We start from the raw sequence: 16,505 nt of genomic DNA on the forward strand, positions 1-16,505 counted from the left end.
GGTAAGCGATGTTGTTTCATTTTCTGCCACTATTTGGTGGTTATTTTATTGAGAGTACTGGACATGTGAGTTTGGGAGGAAGGCTTTGCGTTTTTCTTGTGGTCTCGGATGTTGGAGGAGGAGGAGATTAGTGTTTAACGTCCCGTCGACAACGAGGTCATTAGAGACGGAGCGCAAGCTCGGGTGAGGGAAGGAAGTCGGCCGTGCCCTTTCAAAGGAACCATCCCGGAATTTGCCTGAAGCGATTTAGGGAAATCACGGAAAACCTAAATCAGGATGGCCGGAGACGGGATTGAACCGTCGTCCTCCCGAATGCGAGTCCGGTGTGCTAACCACTGCGCCACCTCGCTCGGTCACGGATCTTGTTGTGAGCCGAAGGCAGTCAGTGAACCTCATTAGGAGTGGTCATCTTCCCCAGGGAGATGGGCAGTTCTTGTGGAAATGAGGTTGTCGCCTTCTTTGTGATTTTCTGCGTATAGCCAGCACCTGGCCTAGCTATGGACACGGAAACCTTGCTGCCATTGTGTTCACCAGAGAATAATTGAGTATGACATTATTGTCTTTTCTGCACTAACGCCGCAATACCGACAGGTCACCATAAGAGAGATGGTTATCTTTGCTCCAAAATTTGGTCATCCAATGGAAATGAGTCACTTCCATCACCTTTCTTGGTGCAAAGAGGCTGATCAATCGAGAAGACACTGCTCTAGGCCTCATGTTCGCCAATATGCATTTTATGCGCCAAGAGTGGGAAGTTTCTGCTGGATTTCCCCATTTTTTTGTGAAATAAGAATATTCTCATATTTCATATTGTTAATAGCATTGCGACATCCTCTCCACGTAGAGGTTTTGTGAAAGTAGAGGTCTACAGAGGGAGAAGTAAGTTTCGGCAATTCGTGTTCCTGTCATTTTTGCAAGTGGTTTCCCAGATGGCGTCTGGTACTGATGGGTGCACACTTTGCTGATCTTGGAGAAATTTAAGTTTGACAATCTGTGGTAGCACTATCCTACTCTGAGCAGCTTGCTGCTTACTCGTTCTGGCATGCAGTTTGATTATGATTTGAAATTTTGTCTCATTACCGTTGAAATCGTTAGCTGCCCAGATAAGAATAACTTGTTGCATTTTCTTCATGCCATGTTCTATGTAACTTGGTTCCTCCTCTTAGGGTTAGTGTCATTTTCTTTCAATGAAATCCAGATTTTTAGAAAACTTTGCTCACTGTAAACTACTTGTGTGTTGTGTCCAATAATCAGAGCACATAAAAATCATTATACTCAGACTTTATTGAAATTATAAACTCCTTTAAACTGCTCTACAACTTTTCCATGGTTAGGCGCCCACTAATAACAAACATAATCTGTTGCACAACAAAGCTTGTTGTTCTCACTGTGACAGTGTTATCGTTGTGCACAGTGACCAAACTCAACGTTCATTTGCTTATTATTCAGTGAAGGTAACGAGCATTGCACACTGTCGACTTGTTTCGTTATAAGACTGTTAATTGATTAGGGAGAGAAGTGTCGAGTTCCCTGTGTGTTGTTTCATGGCTGTTCGGCTAACGACGCAGTAGTATTCAGACGTAATAAGCATTAACATTTTACAGCAACACCACAGCATAACGTTCGTTGAGGGTCACTGCCCACGTAAACAGCAAAAACTTTCAACAGAAAGTATAAAGTGGCTAAACAGGCCTGGCTAGAGCGCTAATGTTAGGCTGCACACCGGGAAAGGTAAATAATACCTATAGGGAAATTAAAAAAGCATTCCGAAGAAGGAGCTGTAAGAATATTGAGAACTCAGATGGCATGCCAGTACTAAGCAAACGGGAAGAAGCAGAAAGGTGGAAGGAATATATAGAATGTTTGTATAGGGTAAATGATCCAATAACAAGCAAAGAAGGGAAAGCTGGAAGGTGGAAGAAATATAGAGAGGGAGTATACAAGTGAAATGACTCTGAAGGCAATATATAGAAAGCATAGAGGAAGTACGACGGGCGTTCAGTAGGTAATGCAACACATTTCTTTTCTGAAAGCATTTTCGTTTCATTCAGGATTCCAATACATCATATTATTCCCCACTCTCTTGGCTAGGAAACCCTATTTTTCAACACAATCTCCATTCAGTGCAACGGCCTTACACCACCTCGTATGATATTGTATTGTATTGAACTGCGGACCTAGGAACGACAGAGAGGCTTCATCCCCGCTGTAGCCCTCAGTGGTTCACAACCCCACAACAGGCTACAGAGTCCGCTCACCCCACCACGGCCCCACACCGAACCCAGGGTCATTGTGCGGTTCGGCCCCCAGTGGACAACCCCCCCTCCCCCCCCAATGAACGAGTGTAGCCCCAAATGTTTTGCGGGGTTGGTAGAATAATTATGGTGTACGCGTACGCGGAGACAGTATTTGCCGCAGCAATCGCCGACATGGTGCAACTGAGGCGGAATAAGGGGAACCAGCCCGCATTCGCCGAGGTAGATGGACAACTGCGTTAAAAATCATTCACGGACTGGCTGGCATACTGGACCTCGACACTAATCCGTCGGGCGGATTCGTGCCGGGGACCGGCACACCTTCTCGCCAGGGAAGCAGTGCGTTAGACCGTACGGCCTCAGTGGGAGGGACTGTATGCCTGCAGGTCGACGTCGGATCCAACGCCTTGCTGCGTCAATATCTCCCCATCATTCACCCGCTGCTTCCTGCGGAGTGCGACCTTCATTGGACAAACAGATCGAAGTCGGAAGGTGCGAGGTCCAGACTGTAGGGTGGATGAGGAAGAACAGTCCAAAGAAGTTTTGTGAGCTCCTCTCGCATACAGAGACTTTTGTGAGGCTTTGCCTTGTCATGGAGAGGTTCGCTTCAATTTTGTGGCGACGGACACACTAAATTCATTTCTTCAATCTCCTGAGGGTAGCAAAATACACTGCAGAGTTGATCTGCACAATGAAGGAGGCCATCAAACAGAATAGCTCCTTCAGAGTTCCAGAAGGCCGTCACCATGACTTTACCGGATGAAGGTGCAGCTTTGAATTTTTGCTTCGGAGGAGAAGTGGTGTCGCGCCGTTTCATCACCTGTGATGACGTTCGACAAAAAATTGTTACGATCAGACTGTTACCGTGCAAGCGGTTCTGCACACATGGTCCTACGTTGCAGTTGTGCAGCGAGGTGTTTGATTGTGATCCGTCGATCACCGTGAATGAGAGTGTCCCCGCATTCCAACACTGGAGGGGTCATAGCTGTGTGAGGCCGGCTAGAAGGCGGAACATCGGACAGGTCTGCGCGCGCGATCTTGTTGTGGTGAAAATGCCTTACTGAACGACTCACAGTGCTTTTGTTCACTGCCAGTTTTTCGTAGACATTCTGCAACTGCCTATGAATATCTATGATGCTCTGGTTTCTCGGCCCTCGCTGTGGATACACCAGTTCCCGAAGGATCACCGAGGTTATGCGCTGTCGGGCGTGGCCGGCACTTGGATGGGTGACCATCGAGCCGCCATGCGCTGTTGCCATTTTTCGGGGTGCACTCAGCCTCGTGATGCCAATTGAGGAGCTACTCCACCGAATAGTAGCGGCTCCGGTCAAAGAAAACCATCATAACGACTGGGAGAGCGGTGTGCTGACCCCACACCCCTCCTACCTGCATCCTCAACTGAGGTTGACACGGCGGTCGGATGGTCCCCATGGGCCACTTGTGGCCTGAAGACGGAGTGCCGCTGGTTTCTCGCCAAAAGGAACTCAATCACAGCTCTTTGCGTGGAACGCAAAGACATTTTGAAGACTAAATATAGCGCCGCCACAGGTCGGAACTTTATGGAACCATAAGGGCTGAAGCGAGAATATTCCACGATGTTACACAACAAATTTTGGATTTTTGCAACCGGTACTGACCGAGAGAAAATGTGTTGCATTGTTTATTGAACGCTCCTCCTAGACGAAGTTGAGATGGGAGATACAATACTGCGGGAAAAATCCGACAGAGCTTAGAAGGACCTAAGACGAAACAAGACCTCTGGAGTAGAAGACATTCACTCAGAATTGCTGATATCCTTGAGAGAGCCAGCCACGACGAAGCTATTCCACCTGATGTGCAAGATGTATGAGGCAGGGAAACAGACTCAGATTTCAAGAAGAATGTAATAATTCCAGTTCCAAAGAAAAGAGGTGCTGACCAGTATGAATATTACCGAACTATCAGTTTAATAAGTCATGATTGCAAATACTGACACAAATTATCCACAAAAGAATGAAAATACCTGTAGAAGCCGATTTCGGAGAAGATAAGTTTTGGTTCCTGGGAAATGTTGGAATGCAATACTGAGGCAGCAAGGGACTTGGAAGAGGAGTTGAACGGAATGAATTGTGTCTTGGACAAAGATTATAAGATGAAAATTAGCAAAAACTAAACAAGGCTAATGGAATGTACTCGAATTTTAAATCAGACGATGCTGAGGGACTTCGATTAGGCAGTGACACAGTAAAAGAAGTAGATAAGCTTTGCTATTTGAGCAGTAAAATGCTAGAACTGATTATGGGAGTAGACTGAGTGTAAAATGTAGACTGGTAATGCGAAGAAAAGCGATTCTGAATAAGAGAAATTTGTTAACAACGAATGTAAATTTATGTATCATGAAGTGTCTCTGAAGGTGTTTGTCTATATTGTAGCCTTTTAAGGCAGTGGAAGTTAGCAGTTTAGACGAGAAGAGAACATAACCTTTTGAAATGTGGTGCTACAGAGGAATTCTGAAGTTTAGATGGGTAAATCGCGTAGCTAATGACGAGTTACTAAATACAACTGAGGAGAAAAGACCTCCAATATAGCATTGGAGCAAAGGCTCAAATGGCTGTGAGTTGCAGCAGGTAATCTGAGATGAAGAAGCTTGCACAGGATAAAATAGTGTGCAGAGCTGCATAAAATCAGTCTGTGGACTGAAGACCAAAACAACAACATATTATCTCTTCTAATGTCAAAATTTGAAACAGTGTGGTCCGCTCACGTTGTCGCTCAGGTTGAAAAGATTAAAAATCAACGAAATCAGAAGCAGATTAAAGTAGAGGCACAGAACAGAAGAATGTGGAGAGCCTCCAGTCGACATCCGTCATAAGTTATACCCAAGAAAAGAGAGCATCAGTATCTGTAAACAGCGTTTCAAAAATTGGACGATATACTCGAATTGCCCCCAGACCCTCTTTTATTGGTTCAGAAATACATTCTCTGCAAACGTACCTATACATTTTAACACAACGAACTTGCAGGAAATGTATCTATTACTCAGATAGTTTCACCATTGCAGTTACCTGTTTAACCTGTTTAGTTAAAATGGTGACAGAGTCTGCGCAGTTAGTGCTCCGTGCTGAAAACTGTTTTTGGTGCTACAGGCTGAACAACAGCTTCACCAGCAGTACAGCAAGAGCACAGGTAGAGCTGCAGTCTGTTGACTAAGAGCGTGGTCAAAAATACCGCCATAGTACTTTCAGAGCCAAATAGAGGGAGTCTTTGTCCTTCATGCAATGTCAATAAAATATTAGTTTATTTTGAATTTTTGAATGAGAATTGCACATGTTTTCTGACAATTTAAACCCACAGAAGATGTTACAGATTTATCATATGTACTTGATACCCACTGCCAAACTTTGGTTCATTGACAAGAGTGAAGACAGAATACTGCAGGGCGACAATGATCCGAAGCATCGCACAAGGCTTTGCAGCGACTGGAAAAAGCAGAAGGTGTGTAGGTAGCGGATTGGCCCTCACACTCGCCTGAAGCTAATCCTATTGAAAGTGTATGGCCTTACATAAGAAGAAGCTGGAGAGATGAAAGACATTCACTTTGGAACGGCTGTCAATGCAAAATCGACGCATTTGGAGGTCTCTTCCACGTGAATGCGCGGAAATCTTTGTTTCAAGCAGACCTCGAAGATGCCAAGCAATTATCGACGCTGCGGGCGACTAGACGTATTATTAATCGTAACTGCATTTTTATTTTGGTCATATATGATGTATGTATATGTTTTGATGAGGTGTCTTAATAAATCGAAGCATAACGTGTCTGGCAAAACAAATACTGGCTTTATTCCACTGCATACAGACAGTCTTAAGCTAACAATTATACAGAGAGACGGCATGTAGGATACCTGCACTGAACTTCTGCCCCAAAATTTTCTATGGCACATAATCACTCTTCAGTTACACAACAAGGAAATTAAACGCAACAGGATATGTATACGCAAGTGACTAACGTGAGCCCCTAACAGTGAAACTAAAGTTCACATAAGGAATAATATTCCAAAACAGTTCCTGTTATCTCCTGCATAAATGAATCAAATTAAAAAGTGACCAAGCAATGGTGTTCATTCAGGATAACAACAAATTTATTGCCAAAAAAAGAAAACCAGGAGTGACATTTGACATGAATAGGTATAGACCTGCTTGATTACATACAAGCTCCTGTTTAACGAGATGAAGTATGTATTGATGTAAGGTTGACAAAGTTGGGAAGTGGTGTATAATTAACTTCTACTCAGACTTTAACTATTGATAATGCGATCTGACTGACTATTTCGTCTGATAGTGATTGTGAACTGGAAGTTATCACGATATGCATAAATTGGACAGCAACTGCTGCTGTTTGAAAGTGCACGTCGTGGATGGTGGAACTTCAGCTTAAATGTTCCGAATGCTCCGGAGGTGCGAAATGCTCACCATACACCTGCAATGTGCCGACGAGTGCGCCTCTGCATGGACTGGGCCTCCGTCTCCTTCTGTCGTTCCAGGATCCGCGACTGTCTCTCCAGATCAAACCCGAGTATAGGATAAGATTCACCTTGCGGCCAACACCTAAGCGAATAAAAACATGAGGCCAAAGCCTGAATCGATTTGCTAATGGTCACAGCTCAAATCTCTCTCTCCAACTTCTCAGCATCTCCACAATCATCACCAAAAACACTCCATCTGGAGTACTTTCGGAAAACTAAAACAACCACCCACAATGCGGCAGCACTTCAATACATCAAACGCATAATTCACAGCCCTCAGTACAGCCTCCGTCTAGAAGATGGGCAAATTCCGTTCCTCCAGTCCAATCGCTATCCGTGACATAGAACAGGTGTCCAACCAGTGCATCTTGTGACGACACCATTGGCGTCCCAGTCCAGACGCTGTTTTTCCGCTCGGAACGGAAGCAGCTTGACAGTAGTGCCTACGTGACTCTAAAAAACGGAATGACTGTCCCAGCCACACTGTGTCCGACGTCCTGTCATTTCTGCCAATTTCATCCTCCACGGTGAAAGGATTTTACGTTATTAATAGATACGAATCTCACAGGAAGGGCCACAAGAAAACGGCAGGTAGTTATTACCTACACTATCTGAAGAATGCACTCTCCCTGACAGAGAACAACTAGCAAGGCGCTGGTCCATCGTGACTTGGCTAAAGAAGTAGGAAAAGATTGTGCCACAAACCTCTGGGACCAATTACTGTGGCCCACTGAGACCACTTCCTCTGCCGGTGGCTAGGTGACCCCGGCCGCTCAGCTTGCGTCCGCCAGCGTGGGTCCTTCTGCGTGAAAACAGTGATCGATGCTCTAGGCCTAGGCCAGTCACTATACCTGCATCCACGTCCCTTCCTTGTTCTCTGAACTGACACTAATAAAGCGACCTCTCCAACATCTACCCTCAGCAAGCTTCACTTCATCCAGCTGCGTGCGTAACTGCCCAACAAAACATAAACTCAGTCCTGTCACCTCTGTGCAATTAGCTTTGAATGAACTCAGTACACAACTACTGCCAATCCTCTTTAATAAACATCATATAAATCACTGTGTCATCCTAACTCGATACAGGTGACCTAACTGCATGTGTCCACATGAACTGAATTAATAAAGTGAAAGAAAGGCAGGTCCATAAACTCCACTCGCAGTAAATTTTTGTGTGGAGAGTATAGCATTTAAATCACGGCAGCAAGACATAGACTAGGAAAAATTGGAGTTCCATGTTTACTGGTACGTTAATGGCAAAGACAAGGGTTCAACATAGCTATCCTCAAAACAAAAACGCAACATAATGATGCAACATCCAATACACAAACATTCTGAGGGATCCCAACAGATATTGACATATATACTTTACTGCTGAATACAGGCTGAAGGCTATGCTAAATGTTGTTGTCTCTTTCTATATTGGACTGAAACCATATGAGACACACAGTTACTCAATCAAACATAGATGGAGGTATCCATCATGACAACACCCTAGCTCCTTTACTTAAAACAGAGTAGAAATTTTCTAATACAGTTCATAAAATGTACTAAAGAACCTATGTACTACTACAAAATATGGCCTACCAGATTGCAAACGGAAGAAGCACAAAATAAATTAAACTGAAAGAATGTCCAAACAATCGACAATGACATCCTCAGCATCACACACATACAAAGAAGGCAAATGCAATAAGATACGTGTATGAAAACTCAAATGCGAAATATGTAAACAATAACGAAAAGAGGACAGATGTGCAAGTACAAATTGTAAATTAAGGTATATGTTGACAGAAAATGAACATAAAATTAAATGCAAACAAACAATCATGTGATAAACTTGTGTGAAATATGACATATATAAACAATATACAAAAGTGGCCACGTGTACATGTACAAGCTGTAAATCACAGTCTTTGGACAAGACATGAACATAAACATACAAAGAAATTCAACCAAATAATTGCATTAGAAGCATGTATAACTATAAATTGTGTCATAGAGTAAATCATATCAAATATGAAATGACAATCGCAAGTAATGAAATAAGCAAATTATTATCCAAAATTATTAACTAGACATGAGAAGAAACTACAGCAGTGTCATGACTGGGTTTATGGTGAACAAAATGCAAAATCATTTATCAGATGTGCACACCATTAATATAAGTCTAAGAATAGTGTAAACTGCAATAAAATATTAAAACATAAGAATAACATATTACACAAAAATGGAAAAAATGAATTGTCACCAAGTTCAACCTGAAAAATTACAGTCATAGCACTTAAGGGATCGCAAGAACCCATCCAAACCATCATTACCTTGTGACTGTAGCATCAAGAAAGTGTCACACGTCTTTATAACCATCACTTTACTCTGAGTGTCACTTTCACTTAAGGGGCTCCGGAAAGGCTCAAAATCATGAAAAGTTCAATTTTTACTTTTTTGCGTTTTCTGAATCGGCAGACTATTACCTTTTAATAGATATATAATTTATTCAATTCCGAAGACTACAACTATTTTTAAATTTTTTTGAAATGTGTTCTACATGGGCGTGACCCACTGTGGCGCTGTTAAACTGCTGTCAAATGGTGTTATTATTAACGTCCGTATTCATCAGGTACATTTTAGTGATGTGAGATAAAGTATGTGTTGTGGCTAACCTGTGATGGTTCAATATATATCGCTGGTGTGATTGTCGATTGTTTCATGTTTATTTACTCTGTCGTTATCTCGAAAATATTCGTAATTAATTCTGTTTCTTGAGTCTCTGTTTTGTTGAAGTATAATAATGAGTAAAAGTAAAGTTATTAGAAATCCTCTGAAGGCTTTTAAGAAAAGGAGAAATGTTGGAAAGCCAAAGGTATGTGTTATTACTGTAAACAATAAAGACGATAACCAAGTGAGTGAACCTAACCTCTCAAGTACACCTGCCCATAGCAGTCAAAGTGGGAAAGAAAATACTTCACAGAAGAAGCTTCGTTCAATGAGTGAAAACTATGAATGTTTTATGGGCGAATCGGATGTGAATGAAATATTTGATATGTCGGTTCTCAAAGGAATTTTTTCAAACTGTGTAAGATGTATTCATTGTAGTGAAGTTGGTCTGGAACTCTCCATAATAAAGCACGTAGGACTTGCTAGTGAAATACAACTGAAATGTGATAAGTGTTCATACATGACCACCTTTTGGAACAGTGTTGCAGTAACTGCAACTGAAGAAAATAGTAGCAAAATCTACGAACACAACAACTAGCGATGCTTGCTTTAGACAAGGAACGCCTTCGGGCTGCAGACAGGGCTGTAAAGAGTCTAGAAATGCAAGCAAGAGTAAACAGGAGGAGGAACAAGAGGAAGCTGGAGGAGGAGTTTGCAGAGGATGAAGATAATCCATCCTATGGACCTGGAATGCACTAAAAAGTTAATCCAATCTTAGTCGCTCGATTCCCAAAACTTTTATTTTCTCGTACTAATTACATGTTTTCTAAGGATCTTCCAAACATATTTGTTTCAAACTTTCAGTAAATGTTACACAGTACCTTCTGCATAATTTAACACAGCCTTTTTCCAAAAAACTGTATATTTTTGAATATATAAATAAAAATTGCAAAAAAATGTTGTGAATTTTCATTACAATTGAAAAAAAAATCATCTTTAATAACTGAACTAAAATTTTGTAAAATCCCTGTGTTAAGTTGTAGCCCATATTCCAATAAATAATCTGTAAAAAGTTCAACTTCCTACCTCAAATACTTTGTGAGGAAAGATGTAATTTATAAGCGTTATTTTAACATTGCAAGTATAGGGCGTTCCGGAGCCCCTTAAACGAAGTGCGGAAATGGAGCTAGAGCTGCTGGGCACATGTACTGTTTAGAGTTCTTGGGAATCCTCACAGTTGTACCTCTGAGCATGGCGCAGCTGTGGCCAGAAATATACATCCTTATTTCCCGTCTGTGGCAGAATGGACTGGGATGATTGGCTCTCGTCCACATACTCGCACTGCAGCACTTGAGAGTTAGAGTTGTGACAGTGTGGCGGACAGTAGGACTGGCACACCATAGTCGTTCCTTGACAGCAACCTGACTAAAATTAAAGTTTATTTATTTATTTATTTACTTACACGTCTAGTTCCGTAGAACCAAATTGAGGAGCAAATCTCCAAGGTCATGGAACGTGTCAGTACATGAAATTACAGCATAAAAGTAATAACAGATAAAATAAAATGTTTATGCACCCATAAAGTCAAGCCATAAGTTTAAGTAAACGCAATCAACAGTATAACATAAGAATCAGCTTAATTTTTCAACGAATTCAACAGAACAGGAGGAGTGACCCATGAGGAAACGCTAAAGTTTCGATTTGAAAGCGCGTGGATTACTGCTATTTTAGAACTCTTGTGGTAGCTTACTGAAACAGGATGCAGCAGTATACGGCACACCTTTCTGCACAAAGGTTAAGGAAGTCCGATCATAATGTAGATTGGATTTCTGCCGAGTATTGACTGAGTGAAAGCTACTAATTCTTGGCAATAAGCTGATATTGTTAACAAGAAATAACAGTAAAGAATATATATACTGAGAGACCAATGTCAAAATACCCTCACTAGTGAACAGGGGTCGACAATAGGTTCACAAACTTACACCACTTATTGCCCGAACTGCCAGTTTATTTTAGAATGGGAAGAGTTACCCTAGAATATAATACCATTCGACATAAGCGATTGAAAATAAGCAAAGTAGACTAATTTTCGTGTCTGACGATCACTTACTTCAGATAACGTTCGAATAGTAAAATTGGCAGCATTAAATCTCTAAACAAGACCCTGAACGTGGGCTGCCCACGATAGTTTACTATCTATCTGAACACTTAGATATTTGAACTGTTCACTTTCACTAATCATATGCCCATTCTGTGAGATTAAAACGTCAGGTTTTGTTGAATTGTGTGTTAAAAACTGTAAAAACTCAGTCTTACTGTGATTTAGCGTTAGTTTATTTTTTACAAGCCATGAAAATCTGCCATGAACTGCACCGTTGAAACCGAGTTAGTGCTGCACACAACATCCTTTACTACCAAGCTAGTGTCATCAGCAAACAGAAATATTTTAGAATTACCCATAATACTAGAGGGCATATTGTTTATATAAATATGGAACAGGAGTGGCTCCAAAGCTGATCCTTGGTGCATCCCCCATTTCACCATACCCCACTCAGACCCCTTATCACAGCCATTCTCAACACTGTAAATAATGACCTTTTGCTATGTGTTGTTAAGGTAAGAGGTGAACCAATTGTGAGCTGCGCCCCATATTCCATAATGGTCCAACTTCTGCAGCAACATTTTGTGATCAACACAATCAATCGCCTTAGTTAAATAAAAAAATATACCTAGTGTTCGAATCCTTTAGTTTAACCCATCCAGTACCTCACAGAGAAAGGATAATATAGCATTTTGGGTTGTTAAACCACTTCTAAAGCAGAACTGTACACTTGATAGCAAATTATGTGATATAAAATGATTAATTATCCTTATATTTACAGCCTTTTCAGTAATTTTAACAAACACTGATGGCATAGAAAGAGATCTAAAATTGTGTACATTATCCCTTTCTCCCTTCTTATAAAGCCGCTTTACTACTGAGTACTTTAAGCGCTCAGAAAACTAACCATTCTTAAAGGAAAAATTACAAATATGGCTAAGCACAGGGCTAACATGTGCAGCACAGCACTTTAATATTCTGCTAGATACTCCATCACATCCATGAGAGTCCTTAGTCTTCAGTGATATAATTATTGATCCAATCTCCCCCTTGTCAGTATCATAGAGTAGTATTTCAGACATCAGTCTCGAAAATACGTTTTCCAGGAGAGTTATATGATTCCCTGTAGAAACTAAGTTTTTATTTAACTCACCAGCAATGCTCAGAAAATGATTGTTAAATACTGTACATATATCTGATTTATCAGTAACAGAAATACTTTCACTATGAACTGACTTTAAATCGTCGACCTTCTACTGCTGACCCTTCCTTCACAACTGACCATATGTGTGAATAATTTTAAGCACCTTACAATTCTGTTTGTAATGGGCTACTGTAGCTTGATTGTGACCACTTCTAACATTTTGATAATTCCCACTTTGTTCTACATGATATCCTCATCCCAATAGTGAGCCACCCAGGGTGCCTTTTACTGCTAGTACCTCGTTTTGAACGTTCTAATGGAAAGCATCTCTCAAAGAGCATGAGAAATATGTTAAGGAAAGCATTATATCTGTCATCTATGTTGTTGTTGTTGTTGTTGTGGTCTTCAGTCCTGAGACTGGTTTGATGCAGCTCTCCATGCTACTCTATCCTGTACAAGCCGCTTCATCTCCCAGTACCTACCGCAACCTACATCCTTCTGAATCTGCTTAGTGTATTCATCTCTTGGTCTCCCTCTACGATTTTTACCCTCCACGCTGCCCTCCAATACTAAATTGGTGATCCCTTGATGCCTCAGGACATGTCCTACCAACCGATCCCTTCTTCTAGTCAAGTTGTGTCACAGACTTCTCTTCTTCCCAATCCTATTCAATACTTCCTCATTAGTTATGTGATCTACCCATCTAATCTTCAGCATTCTTCTGTAGCACCACAGTTCAAAAGCTTCTATTCTCTTCTTGTCCAAACTACTTATCGTCCATGTTTCACTTCCATACATGGCTACACTCCATACAAATACTTTCAGAAATGACTTCCTGACACTTAAATCTATACTCGATGTTAACAAATTTCTCTTCTTCAGAAACGCTTTCCTTGCCATTACCAGTCTACATTTTGTATCCTCTCTACTTCGACCATCATCAGTTATTTTGCTCCCCAAATAGCAAAACTCTTTTACTACTTTAAGTGTCTCATTTCCTAATCTAATTCCCTCAGCATCATCCGACTTAATTCGACTACATTCCATTATCCTCGTTTTGCCTTTGTTGATGCTCATCCTATATTCCCCCTTCAAGACACTATTCATTCCGTTCAACTGCTCTTCCAAGTCCTTTGCTGTCTCTGACAGAATTACAATGTCATCGGCGAACCTCAAAGTTTTTATTTCTTCTCCATGGATTTTAATACCTACTCCGAATTTTTCTTTTGTTTCCGTCACTGCTTGCTCAATATACAGATTGAATAACACCGGGGATAGCCTACACCCCTGTCTCACTCCCTTCCCAACCACTGCTTCCCTTACATGCCCCTTGATTCTTATAACTGCCATCTGGTTTCTGTACAAATTGTAAATAGCCTTTCGCTCCCTGTATCTTACCCCTGCCACGTTCAGAATTTGAAAGAGAGTATTCCAGTCAACTCATCTATGTTATCGGCACTATTAACATCGTGCCACTCTTGTTCCTTATCGAGGTTTAAAAAGCTCTCTATTGCCGTTTGATCAGCTTTCCTACATAGTTAGTGATTATATGTGACTTTTTTTAGTACAAATGCCTTTTCGTGTTAAAATTTGTGCAACGGGGTCTGAAAGTCCATTCACCCTTTTACTAACAGAATGTCTATCTAGGAATGAAGAATGAATAAAAATATTGTCTATGGCTGTGCTAATGTTCCCCTGAATCCTAGTTGGAAAAAAAACACAGTCTGCATCAGATCGTAATATGATTTTAGGAGATCTACCAACATCCTTTTTCTTGCACAGTCAGATACAAAAATAATATTGAAGTCACCGCATATAACTAATTTGTGGTACTTCCTATAGAGTGAACCAAGAGCCCTCTCTAGCTTGAGCACAAATGCTCTGAAGTTAGAGTTAGGGTGCCTATAAAATACGACAATTAGAAGTTTAGTTTCACGAAATTCAACTGTCCCTACACTTCATTCAAATATCTGTTCAGTGCAGTGTCGTGACACATCTATGGACTCAAACGGAAAACTGTTTTTTAGGTACATGGCTACTCCCCCATCTCGCAAGGACCTCCTTGAAAAACAGTCAGCTAATCTGCATCCTGCTAATCGAATCCTCTGAATTGTCAGATTGTTTAAATGGTGCTCCGATACACCAATAATGTCAGAATCAACATCTATAAACAGTTCATTAACTTATCTCTAATACCTCTTATATTTTGATGAAATACGCTAATTCCTTCTCTACTTGGGTACCTGACCACCCTGAAGGTGATTCCTCAGTTAGAGGAACTTTCTATAAGCAGGTATACCCATCAGCTGACTTCAGTCTCAAAGAGATGCAGCTCTAACACCAACTACTATAGGAATTTTTCCATAAGTGATCCCACCACCACCCACTACACTGTCACCTGTAAACTTTGCCACCCTCCCCTTCCCATACCTATTGAGCTGCAGGCCATGCCTAGTGAAACCCGATTTATTGATAAAATTGGCACCACTGCAGTGTGATTCATGCCCTCTGCCATCAATGCCTTCTGTAGCCCCATGTTAACATGCCTAAGAGCTGCATTAAAATGAGATCGATCATGACGCTGAAACAGTTGCACGAAATGCACATTGGTGCCACCAGTTTGAGTAGCTATCTTTACCAGATGACCACCTACACCATATTCCCCGTCTCTATCAAGACTATTCCCTGCTCCACCCGCAATCACTACCTGATCCTCCTTCGTAAAATTCCTGCATAACTCCCCTATGGTGTCAATCACCTGAGCCAACCCTGCACTAGGCTTCACAATGCTGGTGACCTGGTACTCACACTCCAACACTTCCTGCAACTGCTGGCCCACACCTCTACCGTGCGAACTAACTAGCAGCAGAACCTTTTTCTTTCTGTTAGACTTTACAACTGAAGAGTGCTGCATGTTTCCTACACCTACAGCTACAAGTGTCTCCTCTCCACACAACTCTGACAGTTGGTCAAATCTATTGCATATAAGCAAAGTACAACTGTCTGAATACCACCTCTTCCTAGCTGCCTTTTTGCCAACTGCCAGTTGTCATTCCCCAGCATCCTTCACCCCCCTCAACCTACCTAGTTCCTCCTTTGCATGTTGTAACTGCACCTGAAGGGCACAGATCTTACGCTCCTGCTCCTCTATCAACTTATTTCTACTACAGATTCTGCATTCACAGGAGAGAATTTCGCTAGAATGCTTACTGGCTTCCCCACTACATTACCCCCAATTAAAATACTTTGAACAAATCCCACACCATAACCCACTACTCAAAAACCTACAACAAAGCCCACATTTCGGACTGTTGGTAAAATTTTGCAGCTACTGAAAAAAAACTAAACGTCTACATAACCTAAGTTTAATTACACCTCTAGAGCTATTTATAGAACCAACGCTAGTGGTCTCGAAATTCTCCTTCTCCTGAGAAAGCAACAACTTTTATTAATACTGCTAAACAACAACTAACACCAATACCGACAAAACTTCACACAATTTATTAGCTAAAACCAAAAATTCAAGCGGCACTGGAACACTCAACGAAGTTAAAACAATGAATGAAAATTTTACTGAAATATTTCAATAGGAACAATGAGAAGCGTCAGCTGAAAACTACCGCACGAAATTTACTAAACGACTTCAACGCACAGAAAACTCTAAAAAACACAGTGAGCGAACGTTTCCAAATGTTTATTAAACCGTTATTTCGCCAGAAACAGCACGAAACACCGTTGAAAACTACTAAATGTGATAACTGTATAACAGTGCACAAACAACGTTGTCAGACAACAAGTTTGTTTGTGTGGTCATCCTCCGCAGCAAGCATATAAATACTTGTTTTG

This window comes from Schistocerca americana, chromosome X, assembly GCF_021461395.2.
Source record: "Schistocerca americana isolate TAMUIC-IGC-003095 chromosome X, iqSchAmer2.1, whole genome shotgun sequence".
NCBI lineage: Eukaryota > Metazoa > Arthropoda > Insecta > Orthoptera > Acrididae > Schistocerca > Schistocerca americana.